Genomic DNA, 17,500 nt, shown 5'->3' on the forward strand with positions numbered 1-17,500 from the left:
GTGTTTCTAGCTCCAAAAGTTCAGTAATACCTAATTAAATGCTTGTGTTTCTAGTTTCAACAGTTCCGTAATACCTAGCTAAATGCTTGTGTTTCTAGCTCCAACAGTTCACTAATACCTAACTAAATGCATGTGTTTCTAGCTCCATCAGTTCAATGATACCTAGCTAAATGCTTGTGTTTCTAGCACCATCAGTACACTAACACCTAGCTAAATGCATGTGTTTCTAGCTTCAACAGTTCCATAATACCTGGGAAAATGCTTGTGTTTCTAGCTCCATCAGTTCACTAATACCTAGCTAAATGCTTGTGTTTCTAGCTCCATCAGTTCACTAATACCTAGCTAAATGATTGCGTTTGTAGCACCATCAGTTCAGTGATACCTAGCTAAATGCTTGTGTTTCTAGCACCATCAGTTCACTAATACCTAGCTAAATGCATGTGTTTCTAGCACCATCAGTTCACTAATACCTAGCTAAATGCTTGTGTTTCTAGCACCATCAGTTCACTAATACCTAGCTAAATGCTTGTGTTTCTAGCTCCATCAGTTCACTAATACCTAGCTAAATGCTTGTTTTTTCTAACGCCATCAGTTCCGTAATACCTAGCTAAATGATTGCATTTGTAGCACCATCAGTTCCGTAATACCTAGCTAAATGCTTGTGTTTCTAGCACCATCAGTACACTAATACCTAGCTAAATGCATGTGTTTCTAGCACCATCAGTTCACTAATACCTAGCTAAATGCTTGTGTTTCTAGCACCATCAGTTCACTAATACCTAGCTAAATGATTGCGTTTGTAGCACCATCAGTTCCGTAATACCTAGCTAAATGCTTGTGTTTCTAGCTCCAACAGTTCAGTAAGAAAACAAAGAGTACACACACTAGAATACAGTATATACATATGAAGTGGACAGCAGTAGTTATATAGGATGAACCATGACTAGAATACTGTATATACATATGAAGTGGACAGCAGTAGTTATATAGGATGAGCCATGACTAGAATACTGTATATACATATGAAGTGACAGCAGTAGTTATATAGGATGAGCCATGACTAGAATTTAGTATATAAATATAAAGTGGGTGAAACAGTATGTAAACGTTATTAAAGTGACCAGTGTTCAATAACTCTATCTACAAAGGGCAGCAGCCTCTTAAGGTTCTGGGCAGGGTACTGGGCGGAGGCCAGCAAGTGAAAGCTATTTAATAGCAGTCTGACGGCCTGGAGATAGAAGCTGTTACTCAGTCTCTCGGTCTCAGCTTCGATGCACCTTTACTGACCTCGCCTTGTTGGATGGTAGTGGAGTGAACAGGCCGTGGCTTGAGTGGCTGAGGTCCCTGATGATCTTCTTGGCCTTCCTGTGACATCGGGGACTGTAGGTTGTCCTGGAGAGCAGGTCGTTTGCCCCCAGTGATGCGTTGGGCTGACCACACCACCCTCTGGAGAGTTCTGCATGTTGCAGACGGTGCAACTGCAGTATCAGGCTGTGATACAGCCCGACAGGATGCTCTCAATGGTGCATCTGTACAAGTTCATGATGGTCTTAGGGGCCAAGCCGAATTTCATTAGCCTCCTGTGGTTGAAGAGGCACTGTTGCACCTTCTTCACCATGCTGTCTGTGTGAAGGGACCATTTCAGGTTTTCAGGGATGTGCACGCCGAGGAACTTGAAGCTTTTTACCCTCTACACTGCGGCTTCGTTGATGTGGATGGGGGGGTGCTCTCTCTGCTGTCTTCTGAAGTCCAAGATCATCTCCTTTATTTTGTTGATGTTGAGGGAGAGGTTATTTTCCTGACACCACTCCGCCAGGGCTTTCACCTCCTCGCTGTTGGCTATATAATCGTTGTTGGTAATCAGGCCTACCACTGTTGTGTCGTTAGCAAACTTGATCATTGAGTTGGATTGCACTCATGCAGGGTATACAGGGTGTACAGGAGGGGGCTGAGCACACACCCTTGTGGGTCCCACATGTTGAGGAACAGCCTGGCGGAGGTCCAGGAACCAGAGGGAACTATGGTGTTGAAGGCTGAACTGTAGTCGATGAACAGCATTCTTACATAGGTATTTTTCTTGTCCAGGTGGGATAGGGCAGTGGATCTGTTGGGGCGATATACAAATTGAAGTGGGTCTAGGGTGTTGGGTAAGGTGGAGGAGATATGGTCCTTAACTAGCCCCCTCAAAGCACTTCATGATGACATAAATGAGTGCTATGGGGCAATAGTCATTCAGTTCAATGACTTTTCTTGGGTACATGAACAATCGTGGACATCTTTAAGCAACTGGGGACAACAGACACCAGTAGGTCTGCACATGCTCTGAGGATGTGGAATGGGATGCTGTCTGAGCCAGCAGACCTGCGAGGGTTAACATGCTTAAAGGACTTACTCAAGTCGGCTATGAAGAACGAGAGCACAAAGTCCTTGTGAGTGTTGGGGACTTGCGCCGATGGCTCAATTCGCGAATTGGGTGAAGAAGGTGTTTAGCTTTTCTGGGAGCGAGGAGTCTGTCTCCTGGCTTACCCTTTATAATCCGTGATTGAGCTGTTGAATTGCAACACTTTGTCCCTGTATTGTCGTTTTGCCTCTTTGATTGTCTTACTAAAGTCACAGCTGGTCTGTTTGTACACGTCCATGTTCCCAGTCAACTTGCCATGGTTAAATGAGGTGGTCGCGCTTTCAGTTTTGCGTCAATATTGCCTTCTATCCACAGTTTTTGGTTTGGATAAGTTCTAAACTTCACAGTAGGAACAACATCTTCTATGCACTTCCTGACGAAGCCATTCACGAGTCAGTGTATACTGGGAAATGTTCTGAAGCCATTCACGAGTCAGTGTATACTGGGAAATGTTCTGAAGCCATTCACGAGTCAGTGTATACTGGGAAATGTTCTGAAGCCATTCACGAGTCAGTGTATACTGGGAAATGTTCTGAAGCCATTCACGAGTCAGTGTATACTGGGAAATGTTCTGAAACCATTCACGAGTCAGTGTATACTGGGAAATGTTCTGAAGCCATTCACGAGTCAGTGTATACTGGGAAATGTTCTGAAGCCATTCACGAGTCAATGTATACGGGGAAATGTTCTGAAGCCATTCACGAGTCAGTGTATACTGGGAAATGTTCTGAAGCCATTCACGAGTCAGTGTATACTGGGAAATGTTCTGAAGCCATTCACGAGTCAGTGTATACTGGGAAATGTTCTGAAGCGACCCAGAACTTTTTCCAGTACACATGACCAAAACAGTCTTAAAGCATAGATTCCTATTGGTCAGACCAACCTTGAACCATCCTTACCATGGGAGCTTCCTGTTTAAGTTATTTTCCTATAAGTGGGCAGCAGTAGAATGGAGGAGTGATCTGATTTGCCAAACTGAGGGCAGGGGAGGGCCTTGTAGCCAGAGAGTAGCAGTGATCCAGGGTTCGTGTTGTACGTGTAACACAGGAGATGTGTTTTCCTCAGACTTCCTTTGTTAAAGTCCCCAGCTATAATAACTGCGGCCTCAGGATATGCGGTTTCCAGTTTGCACATAGTCCAGAGTAGTTCCTTGAGAGCAGTCATGGTGTTGGCTTGGGGGCATAATCGCAGGAAGATGTTTTTGAGTAGGGTTTCCTGAGTGGAGGGGGTTGAAAATAATCACCTTTCATATGAAGTTTTTGCAAGCTAACAATACAATCTAATTCCTAATGTGATGAGTAGCCTGAGCATAGGACCAGATTCCTGTAACAGTACTCACTGCAGACAGCGTGCCAACGGGTTTAGCTGATTACTGAGACGTGGCTCTCCGTGAAAACCTATGCATCTAAAATATATGTGTCAAGATGATGTGTCTCGAGTATAATTTGAAATGTTGAGACAAGAAGAAGGGGAAGGGTGTGGGGCAAAGATATTGGCACATCTCTCTCCAGAATTCGCTCAGCTCGTCAGATTGTCTCCCGCCAATTCTTGTGCATTTATTGTATTATTGTATTATCCTTTTGGTTGTTTATCTTTATGAATTCCCAATTAAAAATGTAACCAGCAGTAAATGTACCGTTAATCCCCATCATTTGGTCACATTCATTTCTGTTAATGCATATATTAATTACATTAATTTACATTCATTCTCATTCTCGGAGTGGAAACGTTGTTTACAACGTGCTACATTTGTTAGAAACAAGTTAAGGATTATATCATACCATCATTTACGAGTTATGTCAAATGTTTCATTGTATTTTGTTAGGAGGGCTCCATGTGAGCAATGAGCATGTGTCTGGTTTCTCTATCATCTTATTAATGTAGAAGTAGACTAACTGGTCTGCTGCGAGCAAATGTAGGAAAGTGCCCATTTTGGGGATGTCTGATTTCCTTTTGTCTAAGTATGAATGATAATAGTTCCTCACAGTATTTTAAAGCTCTTTCCAACACTCTCCCGCTCGATAATCACCAGGCCTCGGTGTGAAAGAACAAAATGTCATGCTCTGAGGATACCACATATCCAGTTGAGACTTTATAAAATACCTGAACATATTTCCCTTTGAGAAAAACAGCTGTGTCTGTCCCAAGCTCACTGGAGCGGGAAACTCTGAGGGTTCAGAATAGACTAGCTGATACAATATTGCAAGTTTTCTAGTGACAGCTCGGGGTCAAACCTTCATATATACAGACATTGGGCCAGACACTCACCAGCTGGTTGATTTGATAGGCTACAATGTTGCACTTCACTAGCCAAGTCAAGACAGATAGAAAGGGATGCAGACAGGCGGGATAGAGAGATGAATCTGATATTTTGATAAGTACTTAGTTGACAATTGAAGTTATAGTCCCACTGCTACATTAACCTAGTTATAGTCCCCCTGCTATATTAGTCTAGTTATAGTCCCCCTGCTACATTAGTCTAGTTATAGTCCCCCTGCTATACTGGCCTGCTATACTGGCCTAGTTATAGTCCCCCTGCTATATTAGTCTAGTTATAGTCCCCCTGCTATATTAGTCTAGTTATAGTCCCCCTGCTATATTAGTCTAGTTATAGTCCCCCTGCTATATTAGACTAGTTATAGTCCCCCTGCTATACTGGCCTAGTTATAGTCCCCCTGCTATATTAGTCTAGTTATAGTCCCCCTGATTTACTGGCCTAGTTATAGTCCCCCTGCTATATTAGTCTAGTTATAGTCCCCCTGCTATATTAGTCTAGTTATAGTCCCCCTGCTATATTAGTCTGGTTATAGTCCCCCTGCTATATTAGTCTAGTTATAGTCCCCCTGCTATACTGGCCTAGTTATAGTCCCCCTGCTATACTGGCCTAGTTATAGTCCCCCTGCTATATTAGTCTAGTTATAGTCCCCCTGCTACATTAGTCTAGTTATAGTCCCCCTGCTATATTAGTCTAGTTATAGTCCCCCTGCTATATTAGTCTAGTTATAGTCCCCCTGCTATATTAGTCTAGTTATAGTCCCCCTGCTATACTGGCCTAGTTATAGTCCCCCTGATATATTAGTCTAGTTATAGTCCCCCTGCTATATTAGTCTAGTTATAGTCCCCCTGCTATATTAGTCTAGTTATAGTCCCCCTGCTATATTAGTCTAGTTATAGTCCCCCTGCTACATTAGACTAGTTATAGTCCCCCTGCTATACTGGCCTAGTTATAGTCCCCCTGCTATATTAGTCTAGTTATAGTCCCCCTGCTATACTGGCCTAGTTATAGTCCCCCTGCTATATTAGTCTAGTTATAGTCCCCCTGATTTACTGGCCTAGTTATAGTCCCCCTGCTATATTAGTCTAGTTATAGTCCCCCTGCTATATTAGTCTAGTTATAGTCCCCCTGCTATATTAGTCTGGTTATAGTCCCCCTGCTATATTAGTCTAGTTATAGTCCCCCTGCTATACTGGCCTAGTTATAGTCCCCCTGCTATACTGGCCTAGTTATAGTCCCCCTGCTATATTAGTCTAGTTATAGTCCCCCTGCTACATTAGTCTAGTTATAGTCCCCCTGCTATATTAGTCTAGTTATAGTCCCCCTGCTATATTAGTCTAGTTATAGTCCCCCTGCTATATTAGTCTAGTTATAGTCCCCCTGCTATACTGGCCTAGTTATAGTCCCCCTGATATATTAGTCTAGTTATAGTCCCCCTGCTATATTAGTCTAGTTATAGTCCCCCTGCTATATTAGTCTAGTTATAGTCCCCCTGCTATATTAGTCTAGTTATAGTCCCCCTGCTACATTAGTCTAGTTATAGTCCCCCTGCTATATTAGTCTAGTTATAGTCCCCCTGCTATATTAGTCTAGTTATAGTCCCCCTGCTATACTGGCCTAGTTATAGTCCCCCTGCTATACTGGTCTAGTTATAGTCCCCCTGCTATACTGGCCTAGTTATAGTCCCCCTGCTATATTAGTCTAGTTATAGTCCCCCTGCTATATTAGTCTAGTTATAGTCCCCCTGCTATACTGGTCTAGTTATAGTCCCCCTGCTATACTGGCCTAGTTATAGTCCCCCTGCTATACTGGCCTAGTTATAGTCCCCCTGCTATATTAGTCTAGTTATAGTCCCCCTGCTATACTGGCCTAGTTATAGTCCCCCTGCTATAATAGTCTAGTTATAGTCCCCCTGCTATATTAGTCTAGTTATAGTCCCCCTGCTATACTGGCCTAGTTATAGTCCCCCTGCTATATTAGTCTAGTTATAGTCCCCCTGCTATATTAGTCTAGTTATAGTCCCCCTGCTATACTGACCTAGTTATAGTCCCCCTGCTATATTAGTCTAGTTATAGTCCCCCTGCTACATTAGTCTAGTTATAGTCCCACTGCTATATTAGTGTAGTTATAGTCCCCCTGCTATATTAGTCTAGTTATAGTCCCCCTGCTATATTAGTCTAGTTATAGTCCCCCTGCTATACTGGCCTAGTTATAGTCCCCCTGCTATATTAGTCTAGTTATAGTCCCCCTGCTATACTGGTCTAGTTATAGTCCCCCTGCTACATTAGTCTAGTTATAGTCCCCCTGCTATATTTGTCTAGTTATAGTCCCCGTGCTATATTAGTCTAGTTATAGTCCCCCTGCTATATTAGTCTAGTTATAGTCCCCCTGCTATATTAGTCTAGTTATAGTCCCCCTGCTATATTAGTCTAGTTATAGTCCCCCTGCTATATTAGTCTAGTTATAGTCCCCCTGCTATATTAGTCTAGTTATAGTCCCCCTGCTATACTGGCCTAGTTATAGTCCCCCTGCTATATTAGTCTAGTTATAGTCCCCCTGCTATATTAGTCTAGTTATAGTCCCCTGCTATACTGGCCTAGTTATAGTCCCCCTGCTATACTGGCCTAGTTATAGTCCCCCTGCTATATTAGTCTAGTTATAGTCCCCCTGCTATATTAGTCTAGTTATAGTCCCCCTGATTTACTGGCCTAGTTATAGTCCCCCTGCTATACTGGCCTAGTTATAGTCCCCCTGCTATATTAGTCTAGTTATAGTCCCCCTGATTTACTAGTCTAGTTATAGTCCCGCTGCTATACTGGCCTAGTTATAGTCCCCCTGCTATATCAGTCTAGTTATAGTCCCCCTGCTATATTAGTCTAGTTATAGTCCCCCTGCTATACTGGCCTAGTTATAGTCCCCCTGCTATATTAGTCTAGTTATAGTCCCCCTGCTATACTGGCCTAGTTATAGTCCCCCTGCTATACTGGCCTAGTTATAGTCCCCTGCTATATTAGTCTAGTTATAGTCCCCCTGCTATATTAGTCTAGTTATAGTCCCCCTGCTATATTAGTCTAGTTATAGTCCCCCTGCTATATTAGTCTAGTTATAGTCCAGCTGCTATATTAGTCTAGTTATAGTCCCCCTGCTATACTGGCCTAGTTATAGTCCCCCTGCTATACTGGTCTAGTTATAATCCCCCTGCTATACTGGTCTAGTTATAGTCCCCCTGCTATACTGGCCTAGTTATAGTCCCCCTGCTATACTGGCCTAGTTATAGTGCCCCTGCTATACTGGCCTAGTTATAGTCCCCCTGCTATATTAGTCTAGTTATAGTCCCCCTGCTATACTGGCCTAGTTATAGTCCCCCTGCTATATTAGTCTAGTTATAGTCCGCCTGCTATATTAGTCTAGTTATAGTCCCCCTGCTATACTGGCCTAGTTATAGTCCCCCTGCTATACTGGCCTAGTTATAGTCCCCCTGCTATACTAGTCTAGTTATAGTCCCCCTGCTATATTAGTCTAATTATAGTCCCCCTGCTATACTGGCCTAGTTATAGTCCCCTGCTATATTAGTCTAGTTATAGTCCCCCTGCTATACTGGCCTAGTTATAGTCCCCCTGCTACATTAGTCTAGTTACAGTCCCCCTGCTATATTAGTCTAGTTATAGTCCCCCTGCTATATTAGTCTAGTTATAGTCCCCCTGCTATATTAGTCTAGTTATAGTCCCCCTGCTATATTAGTCTAGTTATAGTCCCCCTGCTATATTAGTCTAGTTATAGTCCCCCTGCTACATTAGTCTAGTTATAGTCCCCCTGCTATATTAGTCTAGTTATAGTCCCCCTGCTATATTAGTCTAGTTATAGTCCCCCTGCTATACTGGCCTAGTTATAGTCCCCCTGCTATACTGGTCTAGTTATAGTCCCCCTGCTATACTGGCCTAGTTATAGTCCCCCTGCTATATTAGTCTAGTTATAGTCCCCCTGCTATATTAGTCTAGTTATAGTCCCCCTGCTATACTGGTCTAGTTATAGTCCCCCTGCTATACTGGCCTAGTTATAGTCCCCCTGCTATACTGGCCTAGTTATAGTCCCCCTGCTATATTAGTCTAGTTATAGTCCCCCTGCTATACTGGCCTAGTTATAGTCCCCCTGCTATATTAGTCTAGTTATAGTCCCCCTGCTATATTAGTCTAGTTATAGTCCCCCTGCTATACTGGCCTAGTTATAGTCCCCCTGCTATATTAGTCTAGTTATAGTCCCCCTGCTATATTAGTCTAGTTATAGTCCCCCTGCTATACTGACCTAGTTATAGTCCCCCTGCTATATTAGTCTAGTTATAGTCCCCCTGCTACATTAGTCTAGTTATAGTCCCCCTGCTATATTAGTGTAGTTATAGTCCCCCTGCTATATTAGTCTAGTTATAGTCCCCCTGCTATATTAGTCTAGTTATAGTCCCCCTGCTATACTGGCCTAGTTATAGTCCCCCTGCTATATTAGTCTAGTTATAGTCCCCCTGCTATACTGGTCTAGTTATAGTCCCCCTGCTACATTAGTCTAGTTATAGTCCCCCTGCTATATTTGTCTAGTTATAGTCCCCGTGCTATATTAGTCTAGTTATAGTCCCCCTGCTATATTAGTCTAGTTATAGTCCCCCTGCTATATTAGTCTAGTTATAGTCCCCCTGCTATATTAGTCTAGTTATAGTCCCCCTGCTATATTAGTCTAGTTATAGTCCCCCTGCTATATTAGTCTAGTTATAGTCCCCCTGCTATACTGGCCTAGTTATAGTCCCCCTGCTATATTAGTCTAGTTATAGTCCCCCTGCTATACTGGCCTAGTTATAGTCCCCCTGCTATATTAGTCTAGTTATAGTCCCCCTGCTATACTGGCCTAGTTATTGTCCCCCTGCTACATTAGTCTAGTTACAGTCCCCCTGCTATATTAGTCTAGTTATAGTCCCCCTGCTATATTAGTCGAGTTATAGTCCCCCTGCTATATTAGTCTAGTTATAGTCCCCCTGCTATATTAGTCTAGTTATAGTCCCCCTGCTATATTAGTCTAGTTATAGTCCCCCTGCTATATTAGTCTAGTTATAGTCCCCCTGCTATATTAGTCTAGTTATAGTCCCCCTGCTATATTAGTCTAGTTATAGTCCCCCTGCTATACTGGCCTAGTTATAGTCCCCCTGCTATACTGGCCTAGTTATAGTCCCCCTGCTATATTAGTCTAGTTATAGTCCCCCTGCTATATTAGTCTAGTTATAGTCCCCCTGCTATACTGGCCTAGTTATAGTCCCCCTGCTATATTAGTCTAGTTATAGTCCCCCTGCTATATTAGTCTAGTTATAGTCCCCCTGCTATATTAGTCTAGTTATAGTCCCCCTGCAATACTGGTCTAGTTATAGTCCCCCTGCTATATTAGTCTAGTTATAGTCCCCTGCTATACTGGCCTAGTTATAGTCCCCCTGCTATACTGGCCTAGTTATAGTCCCCCTGCTATATTAGTCTAGTTATAGTCCCCCTGCTATATTAGTCTAGTTATAGTCCCCCTGATTTACTGGCCTAGTTATAGTCCCCCTGCTATACTGGCCTAGTTATAGTCCCCCTGCTATATTAGTCTAGTTATAGTCCCCCTGATTTACTAGTCTAGTTATAGTCCCGCTGCTATACTGGCCTAGTTATAGTCCCCCTGCTATATAAGTCTAGTTATAGTCCCCCTGCTATATTAGTCTAGTTATAGTCCCCCTGCTATACTGGCCTAGTTATAGTCCCCCTGCTATATTAGTCTAGTTATAGTCCCCCTGCTATACTGGCCTAGTTATAGTCCCCCTGCTATACTGGCCTAGTTATAGTCCCCTGCTATATTAGTCTAGTTATAGTCCCCCTGCTATATTAGTCTAGTTATAGTCCCCCTGCTATATTAGTCTAGTTATAGTCCCCCTGCTATATTAGTCTAGTTATAGTCCCCCTGCTATATTAGTCTAGTTATAGTCCAGCTGCTATATTAGTCTAGTTATAGTCCCCCTGCTATACTGGCCTAGTTATAGTCCCCCTGCTATACTGGTCTAGTTATAATCCCCCTGCTATACTGTTCTAGTTATAGTCCCCCTGCTATACTGGCCTAGTTATAGTCCCCCTGCTATACTGGCCTAGTTATAGTCCCCCTGCTATACTGGCCTAGTTATAGTCCCCCTGCTATATTAGTCTAGTTATAGTCCCCCTGCTATACTGGCCTAGTTATAGTCCCCCTGCTATATTAGTCTAGTTATAGTCCGCCTGCTATATTAGTCTAGTTATAGTCCCCCTGCTATACTGGCCTAGTTATAGTCCCCCTGCTATACTGGCCTAGTTATAGTCCCCCTGCTATACTAGTCTAGTTATAGTCCCCCTGCTATATTAGTCTAATTATAGTCCCCCTGCTATACTGGCCTAGTTATAGTCCCCTGCCATATTAGTCTAGTTATAGTCCCCCTGCTATACTGGCCTAGTTATAGTCCCCCTGCTACATTAGTCTAGTTACAGTCCCCCTGCTATATTAGTCTAGTTATAGTCCCCCTGCTATATTAGTCTAGTTATAGTCCCCCTGCTATATTAGTCTAGTTATAGTCCCCCTGCTATATTAGTCTAGTTATAGTCCCCCTGCTATACTGGTCTAGTTATAGTCCCCCTGCTACATTAGTCTAGTTATAGTCCCCCTGCTATACTGGTCTAGTTATAGTCCCCCTGCTATACTGGCCTAGTTATAGTCCCCCTACTATACTGGTCTAGTTATAGTCCCCCTGCTATACTGGCCTAGTTATAGTCCCCCTGCTATATTAGTCTAGTTATAGTCCCCCTGCTATACTGGCCTAGTTATAGTCCCCCTGCTATATTAGTCTAGTTATAGTCCCCCTGCTATACTGGCCTAGTTATCGTCCCACTGCTATACTGGCCTAGATATAGTCCCCCTGCTATACTGGTCTAGTTATATGTCCCCCTGCTATATTAGTCTAGTTATAGTCCCCCTGCTATACTGTCCTAGTTATAGTCCCCCTGCTATACTGGCCTAGTTATAGTCCCCTGCTATATTAGTCTAGTTATAGTCCCCCTGCTATACTGGCCTAGTTATAGTCCCCCTGAAATACTGGCCTAGTTATAGTCCCCCTGCTATACTGGTCTAGTTATAGTCCCCCTGCTATATTAGTCTAGTTATAGTCCCCCTGCTATACTGGCCTAGTTATAGTCCCCCTGCTATATTAGTCTAGTTATAGTCCCCCTGCTATATTAGTCTAGTTATAGTCCCCCCGCTATATTAGTCTAGTTATAGTCCCCCTGCTATATTAGTCTAGTTATAATCCCCCTGCAACATTAGTCTAGTTATAGTCCCCCTGCAACATTAGTCTAGTTATAGTCCCCCTGCCATATTAGTCTAGTTATAGTCCCCCTGCTATACTGGCCTAGTTATAGTCCCCTGCTATATTAGTCTAGTTATAGTCCCCCTGCTATACTGGTCTAGTTATAGTCCCCCTGCTACATTAGTCTAGTTATAGTCCCCCTGCTATATTAGTCTAGTTATAGTCCACGTGCTATATTAGTCTAGTTATAGTCCCCCTGCTATATTAGTCTAGTTATAGTCCCCCTGCTATATTAGTCTAGTTATAGTCCCCCTGCTATATTAGTCTAGTTATAGTCCCCCTGCTATATTAGTCTAGTTATAGTCCCCCTGCTATATTAGTCTAGTTATAGTCCCCCTGCTATACTGGCCTAGTTATAGTCCCCCTGCTATATTAGTCTAGTTATAGTCCCCCTGCTATACTGGCCTAGTTATAGTCCCCCTGCTATATTAGTCTAGTTATAGTCCCCCTGCTATACTGGCCTAGTTATAGTCCCCCTGCTATATTAGTCTAGTTATAGTCCCCCTGCTATATTAGTCTAGTTATAGTCCCCCTGCTATATTAGTCTAGTTATAGTCCCCCTGCTATATTAGTCTAGTTATAGTCCCCCTGCTATATTAGTCTAGTTATAGTCCCCCTGCTATATTAGTCTAGTTATAGTCCCCCTGCTATACTGGCCTAGTTATAGTCCCCCTGCTATACTGGCCTAGTTATAGTCCCCCTGCTATATTAGTCTAGTTATAGTCCCCCTGCTATACTGGTCTAGTTATAGTCCCCCTGCTACATTAGTCTAGTTATAGTCCCCCTGCTATATTAGTCTAGTTATAGTCCACGTGCTATATTAGTCTAGTTATAGTCCCCCTGCTATATTAGTCTAGTTATAGTCCCCCTGCAATACTGGTCTAGTTATAGTCCCCCTGCTATATTAGTCTAGTTATAGTCCCCTGCTATACTGGCCTAGTTATAGTCCCCCTGCTATACTGGCCTAGTTATAGTCCCCCTGCTATATTAGTCTAGTTATAGTCCCCCTGCTATATTAGTCTAGTTATAGTCCCCCTGATTTACTGGCCTAGTTATAGTCCCCCTGCTATACTGGCCTAGTTATAGTCCCCCTGCTATATTAGTCTAGTTATAGTCCCCCTGATTTACTAGTCTAGTTATAGTCCCGCTGCTATACTGGCCTAGTTATAGTCCCCCTGCTATATCAGTCTAGTTATAGTCCCCCTGCTATATTAGTCTAGTTATAGTCCCCCTGCTATACTGGCCTAGTTATAGTCCCCCTGCTATATTAGTCTAGTTATAGTCCCCCTGCTATACTGGCCTAGTTATAGTCCCCCTGCTATACTGGCCTAGTTATAGTCCCCTGCTATATTAGTCTAGTTATAGTCCCCCTGCTATATTAGTCTAGTTATAGTCCCCCTGCTATATTAGTCTAGTTATAGTCCCCCTGCTATATTAGTCTAGTTATAGTCCCCCTGCTATATTAGCCTAGTTATAGTCCCGCTGCTATATTAGTCTAGTTATAGTCCCCCTGCTATACTGGCCTAGTTATAGTCCCCCTGCTATATTAGTCTAGTTATAGTCCCCCTGCTATACTGGCCTAGTTATAGTCCCCCTGCTATATTAGTCTAGTTATAGTCCCCCTGCTATATTAGTCTAGTTATAGTCCCCCTGCTATACTGGCCTAGTTATAGTCCCCCTGCTATACTGGCCTAGTTATAGTCCCCCTGCTATACTAGTCTAGTTATAGTCCCCCTGCTATATTAGTCTAGTTATAGTCCCCCTGCTATACTGGCCTAGTTATAGTCCCCCTGCTATATTAGTCTAGTTATAGTCCCCCTGCTATACTGGTCTAGTTATAGTCCCCCTGCTACATTAGTCTAGTTATAGTCCCCCTGCTATACTGGCCTAGTTATAGTCCCCCTGCTATACTGGCCTAGTTATAGTCCCCCTGCTATACTGGCCTAGTTATAGTCCCCCTGCTATATTAGTCTAGTTATAGTCCCCCTGCTATATTAGTCTAGTTATAGTCCCCCTGCTATACTGGCCTAGTTATAGTCCCCCTGCTATATTAGTCTAGTTATAGTCCCCCTGCTATACTGGCCTAGTTATAGTCCCCCTGCTATATTAGTCTAGTTATAGTCCCCCTGCTATATTAGTCTAGTTATAGTCCCCCTGCTATACTGGCCTAGTTATAGTCCCCCTGCTATACTAGTCTAGTTATAGTCCCCCTGCTATAATAGTCTAATTATAGTCCCCCTGCTATACTGGCCTAGTTATAGTCCCCTGCTATATTAGTCTAGTTATAGTCCCCCTGCTATACTGGCCTAGTTATAGTCCCCCTGCTACATTAGTCTAGTTACAGCCCCCTGCTATACTGGTCTAGTTATAGTCCCCCTGCTACATTAGTCTAGTTATAGTCCCCCTGCTATACTGGTCTAGTTATAGTCCCCCTGCTATACTGGCCTAGTTATAGTCCCCCTACTATACTGGTCTAGTTATAGTCCCCCTGCTATACTAGTCTAGTTATAGTCCCCCTGCTATATTAGTCTAGTTATAGTCCCCCTGCTACATTAGTCTAGTTATAGTCCCCCTGCTATATTAGTCTAGTTATAGTCCCCCTGCTATATTAGTCTAGTTATAGTCCCCCTGCTATACTGGCCTAGTTATAGTCCCCCTGCTATATTAGTCTAGTTATAGTCCCCCTGCTATACTGGCCTAGTTATAGTCCCACTGCTATACTGGCTTAAATATAGTCCCCCTGCTATACTGGTCTAGTTATATGTCCCCCTGCTATATTAGTCTAGTTATAGTCCCCCTGCTATACTGTCCTAGTTATAGTCCCCCTGCTATACTGGCCTAGTTATAGTCCTCTGCTATATTAGTCTAGTTATAGTCCCCCTGCTATACTGGCCTAGTTATAGTCCCCCTGCTATACTGGCCTAGTTATAGTCCCCCTGCTATACTGGTCTAGTTATAGTCCCCCTGCTATATTAGTCTAGTTATAGTCCCCCTGCTATATTAGTCTAGTTATAGTCCCCCCGCTATATTAGTCTAGTTATAGTCCCCCTGCTATATTAGTCTAGTTATAATCCCCCTGCAACATTAGTCTAGTTATAGTCCCCCTGCAACATTAGTCTAGTTATAGTCCCCCTGCTATACTGGCCTAGTTATAGTCCCCCTGCTATATTAGTCTAGTTATAGTCCCCCTGCTATATTAGTCTAGTTATAGTCCCCCTGCTATACTGGCCTAGTTATAGTCCCCCTGCTATACTGGCCTAGTTATAGTCCCCCTGCTATACTAGTCTAGTTATAGTCCCCCTGCTATACTGGCCTAGTTATAGTCCCCCTGCTATACTGGCCTAGTTATAGTCCCCCTGCTATATTAGTCTAGTTATAGTCCCCCTGCTATACTGGCCTAGTTATAGTCCCCCTGCTATATTAGTCTAGTTATAGTCCCCCTGCTATATTAGTCTAGTTATAGTCCCCCTGCTATATTAGTCTAGTTATAGTCCCCCTGCTATACTGGCCTAGTTATAGTCCCCCTGCTATATTAGTCTAGTTATAGTCCCCCTGCTATATTAGTCTAGTTATAGTCCCCCTGCTATATTAGTCTAGTTATAGTCCCCCTGCTATACTGGCCTAGTTATAGTCCCCCTGCTATACTGGCCTAGTTATAGTCCCCCTGCTATACTGGCCTAGTTACAGTCCCCCTGCTATATTAGTCTAGTTATAGTCCCCCTGCTATATTAGTCTAGTTATAGTCCCCCTGCTATACTGGTCTAGTTATAGTCCCCCTGCTATACTGGCCTAGTTATAGTCCCCCTGCTATATTAGTCTAGTTATAGTCCCCCTGCTATATTAGTCTAGTTACAGTCCCCCTGCTATATTAGTCTAGTTATAGTCCCCCTGCTATATTAGTCTAGTTATAGTCCCCCTGCTATACTGGTCTAGTTATAGTCCCCCTGCTATACTGGCCTAGTTATAGTCCCCCTGCTATATTAGTCTAGTTATAGTCCCCCTGCTATACTGGCCTAGTTATAGTCCCCCTGCTATATTAGTCTAGTTATAGTCCCCCTGATTTACTGGCCTAGTTATAGTCCCCCTGCTATATTAGTCTAGTTATAGTCCCCCTGCTATATTAGTCTTGTTATAGTCCCCCTGCTACATTAGTCTAGTTATAGTCCCCCTGCTATATTAGTCTAGTTATAGTCCCCCTGCTATATTAGTCTAGTTATAGTCCCCCTGCTATATTAGTCTATGCTATCTCTTAGTTCTTTAGCTGCCCTCACAGTGAATCATCTCTCATATGCTGGTACTCCTGCATTAGTAACATTTTAACTTTGATATTTGTATAATTTCAATTCAGATTTGTTTTATCAACCACGTGACAATGACTTTGACGAAACAAAACTTTATTATTGAAATGAAACTGTTACATGAAAATGTACACATGAAAATCATAACTGGCACGCAGATCGGTAGAAAATGGTACCAAACTGGAAACTCACGCCTCCTAGGAATAGAACGTTGTGAACATGGCGCACATTTCTTCGAACTGCATAATTACAATGTGTGTGAGAGCGAGAGAGAGAGAAAGAGAGACTGAGAGAGAGACACAGAGAGAGAGACACAGAGAGAGAGAGACAGCAAGGGACAGAGAGAGAGAGAGAGAGAGAGAGAGAGAGAGAGATAAGGAGAGTGACTTAACTCAAACTAAACTATCTATCTTACATCAGAGTGTCTGACTGCAAACCGCCACAACTGAATAGATAAGAGCATATTATGAGCGAACCGCTTACAAAACAGTTTTCCATGCTGAATGGGGCCAATATATAAATATCCAATGGTTTTTTTCTCTCCCGCCAATCCCATGATCATTTATATAAAAAATGGAACAGAATTTGTATTCATTTATTAATGCAACAACACAAATGATTTCAGTTTTACCATCTCACCACCAGTCCGCACTTCCCAAGGCTATGCTTGGGGGGGAAATATACACGGTAGTGACGATGACAGAAGAAAATTCTCTCATGAGGTAATCCAGATCGGGAGAACAAAAGGACTTGTACGTTACCACGCTATGACATCACATCACACTGTGAGTCGTTAATTATGAAACAAACCCCTCCTCCTCTCTTTTCTCAAGAGAGTTATTTTTTTACTGTCCGCGTGATGGACGGAGAACCCTGCTGGTTGAATGGATGGGGACAGTATATCCGGAGTTAGCAATTCCTTAAAACAATCCCTGATGCCTCTCGTAAAAGGAGATCCTCGCCCTGAGCTCGTTTACTTTATTGTCCAGGGACTGAACTTATAATATACTCAGAAGGGGTGGATGGTATGCACGCCTCCTGAGTCTGACTAGGACCCCACTCCTTCTACCTCCTCTCCGGCATCTGCATTTTGATGCCGCCCCCAGGATGAATAAAGCAAAGTCCCACTGCTA

The 17,500-nt window shown here is 43.1% G+C and overlaps 1 protein-coding gene across 3 annotated transcripts in view; it reads left to right on the forward strand.

The window, feature by feature from the left end:
• The window catches only part of LOC106592454 (pyruvate carboxylase, mitochondrial), a 498,777-nt gene that overhangs the window by 403,189 nt on the left and 78,088 nt on the right, over positions 1–17,500 (forward strand). The gene's annotated exons all lie outside the window — the stretch shown is intronic.

The sequence above is a fragment of the Salmo salar genome, chromosome 18, assembly GCF_965601325.2.
Source record: "Salmo salar chromosome 18, fSalSal1, whole genome shotgun sequence".
Classification (NCBI taxonomy): Eukaryota; Metazoa; Chordata; class Actinopteri; order Salmoniformes; family Salmonidae; genus Salmo; species Salmo salar.